The sequence below is a fragment of the Aedes aegypti genome, chromosome 2, assembly GCF_002204515.2.
Source record: "Aedes aegypti strain LVP_AGWG chromosome 2, AaegL5.0 Primary Assembly, whole genome shotgun sequence".
Lineage (NCBI taxonomy): Eukaryota > Metazoa > Arthropoda > Insecta > Diptera > Culicidae > Aedes > Aedes aegypti.
Window position 1 is genome coordinate 5,348,213 of NC_035108.1, and position 3,678 is coordinate 5,351,890.

At 39.7% G+C, this 3,678-nt stretch overlaps 1 non-coding gene across 1 annotated transcript; it reads right to left on the reverse strand.

Annotated features, from left to right (window-relative positions):
- Window positions 1-2,229: 2,229 nt before the first annotated feature.
- Window positions 2,230-2,301, reverse strand: Trnag-ucc. Its single transcript has one exon. It is a non-coding gene; the product is annotated as a tRNA-Gly (tRNA).
- Between the last annotated feature and the right edge of the window lie 1,377 nt (window positions 2,302-3,678).

Sequence of the window (3,678 nt, forward strand, 5' to 3'; positions counted from 1 at the left end):
CAGTGCTGTAATGATTCATTACGCAACGCTGTCTCATTACGCAAGTGTTTTGAGTTGCGTAATTAATCATAACACAACCATTTTTTAGAAATTGTAAAATAATGGTGAATGCATTCCGATATAATTTCAGATACCCTCAAGTGATCTTCTATGGAATTGCAAAAAATGTTGTACGTAACTCGTTGCAGAACTCGAATTTTACAGCACTCGTAGTAATTATCCTACTCGGCAAGCCTCGTAAGATGAGTTTACGACTCGTGCTGTGAAAATCATCATTCTGCAACTTGTTCCGTAAACTACTATTTTATTTCTCAGTTGCCAGAGAAGTTATGTCAATCTGTTTTATTAGAATGTCAAATGACGAAAACATCGTACATTTATACATTCTTTTTTTTGTCATTTTCGTAGAATGATTTCTTGTTACAAAAAATGTTTCCATATTTTGGTCTAAAATTGAGTTGAAAAATTAACGTTTGATAACTATTTTTTACGATCTGCCAGACATGGGCAAATGCAACCAGTTTTTAAGATTGTTTATAAGGTTCTTCAAAAGACATGTAGTTATTTCCGACACATACAATATTCAAAATGTGACATTGATTTTGCAGCACCACTACAAAGAATTCTCTACCGCACGCGACTGGCAGTCAAACTCGAGTGTAGTTCAGTGTGTACAGTCATCTCTCCCTTACTCGATATTGAAGGGACCATCGAGTTAGGGAGGTATCGAGTTACAGAACACAAAAGCAGTGCAACTGCGTTCCAAGGGACCATCGAGTTAGCCATGAAAACCAACTTTTACTATGGTTCTCTAACTCGATATCGAGATACGGAATATCGAGTAAGGGAGAGTTAACTGTAGTTTTGATTAGCTTGCATCACGGCTCAGCATCACACTTAACGCGATCACATGAGGCACGAGCAGAACCCAACAAAACAGCTGGGAATCGTCTCTCAAGGTGGCGACAGATTGCTCCTGGCTCAGTCAAGCCGCTTATAGAGCTTATTATTAAAATTTAATCTCATCGCCCAGCAGAAAACTCAACCAACCGAGCCGAATGACTAACTAAACTGATGGAATGCCGCCAAGTGTGAAGTGATTACATAAAAACTAGCACTTATTCGAATTAGTGATCACACTTAGTCGGTTGCTATCCGCGTGCTTCAATTACTCGCATGATACTGAAATAAATTACTCGACAATTATCATACTCTCGAGATGATAAGTTTTTTCCCCTTCTTGTTTGGGCACTAAACAAAGATAGATTTAGTCTAAAAAAAACTTTTTACTATTTACTTATTTAAATGCATTCAATTTGTAGCACATTTACCAGAGAAATTGTGATCACACACGCAAACTCGAACTGGATCTCAAGTCGCAATAAAAAACGCGCGCCAAATAATTACGACCCCAACCACACACCGTTTAATGCCTGTTTCGCCTTTCGTCTGCCGTATTTGCCTGTCAATAATTCATCGCGATCGTTTGTTCATAGCCTTGTAGTACCGACCGAGAGAGGAGCTAGAAGTCGACTTTTGTCAGCAGATTGTTGCCTACGAAATGGAACACGCCCTCACACAGCCTTCTCCCGAATCCCTTGCATGCTTCTAACAACGCACTATGGGCTAGAAGTCATGCTCTTGCTATAGAAATCCGAAATACTTATTTTGAATGTGCTACGAAACGCCAGTTCTCCGATGACCATTTTTTCCCGTTTTTTTATATTATGAAATTGCATGGAATTTTGTTGTGAAATTGCGATTCATGGCCCATAGTGTAATGGAGAGCACTGAGCTCATAGCCCGCAACAAATCATCACGCACACGGGGCCATAAATTGTTTCACGGGCTCATCACTTCCACACCCCGGGGGGCTCTGCTAGGAGAACTTCATCGTCGTCAGGATGGGCGCCTATCGAAGCGCGATTATCAGCTTCAATTAATCTAACCTTCCAATAAATTTGCTGCGTGCAGTAATTGAACAAGGCTGGTGTGGTGGACGTGGGCCCCTTCGGGAGGGTGTCTCTTTTGCTGACCTTTTTTGCACCCATGGTATCAACGATGCACCCTCACTGGATATGCTGGTTTGGTCCCCCCTCGTGATGCAGGTGGGCCGGATATATTAAGGTTATAATTATCAATAAAGCACTTGCGATTTACACTTGGAGGAATGATTTCGATCAGGCTAGTCATTCAGTTAAGGGGGGTGTGTCAATAGGTTAAAAATATTGCGTCGGCCGGGAATCGAACCCGGATCAACTGCTTGGAAGGCAACTATGCTGACCATTACACCACCGACGCTTATATATTGATATAATAAGAACACATTCCCAAAAATCATGTGATTTTACATCTTTTGGATTCACATAAACGAAGCTAGCCGAATGACGGCCTTCAATCACTTACATCATGTGTCATTCAGTCATTACGTAAAGAAAGTCCACAGTAATTTTTATTTTTTTAGAGTGAACACAAATGGGCCTTTATTGTATTGAAAATTTGGTCATAACAGAGAAAGAGTATCCGAATGATTTTTTTGTTTATCACAAGCAGCATCCATTTATTACGTAACGCTAGAACTGGAAATTTGAAACATTTAATTCTGGCATTCCAACAATTGGTCCAAATATTTTGTAGAAGTGTTAAGCAGCCACAAACAGTTCAGAAATGATGATTAATAATGCTTGATCATTTCTCGCGTTCAGTATCACAAAGGCGTAACTGCAGTTATCGATTTCTCTTCATCGATTTTCTCTTAAGCTAATTACTTGACCGGGCGACTGTTATTTTTGACTCAGTAGAGAGTATTCATCACCGGAAGGATCGAAGTGAGCCATCCTAAAAATCGGACGTGAAAAGTTTTCGCTGCCGTCAAAAATGTCTTTTTCTGCCTATTCATTGTATTTAATTGTTGTAGTTTTATTATCAAAAGTTTTAGTGAAAAGAAGTGTCATGTAAAACAATAAATAGTGACTTGAATTGTGTTTCGGGTGCCGTGATTCAGTCCAGCTTCGTTTTGGAGGCCGTGATGCTCGGGCCGGAACACATTTTTCCATTCGGAGGTTACAGATGGCACATGTTTTAATGAAACAATCCGGTGAATTTGTTCCATTATTTTATGAATCGCGTTTTGATAGGTATCGAATCTATAATTGCCTTTTCACGGGTTTGCTTTGACGGAACTTGCTGCGTGTTTTCGTTACGGGAACTTTTTTTTTCGCCAATCTTCGGAGATAAACATTTTTGTTTGGTTCACGCATTCCGCCCTGATGATAGCTTGCTGATAGTGCGATACGATTGCTTGGCCGAGTATTATTCATATTTTAAAAAGTGTTCTAATCGCGATTCGCTTTTTTTTTTATTTTTATTTTTTTTTACGATCCAATGACCCTAGAGGGATTGATTCTGCTTTGTATTTACTTCTGAGCAGAAAAAAATCATCATAACAAGTGCCTAATAATAAATCCAGTAAAAAAAGGTTCTCTTTTGATTGCCGGCATTCAAAAGAATAAATTTACAACACTTAACCACAAATGCCCTTTGTCTATCGCTAGCTTTTCAGGCGAATCCTGACGTCAAACCTTTCCCATTCTCCTCCTCCGTAGCACTTATGAGGGTGTCGCTGAGTCGGTGGCCTCTCATTAAGTAAGTGCTACATCAACATTTCCTTCCCCTATC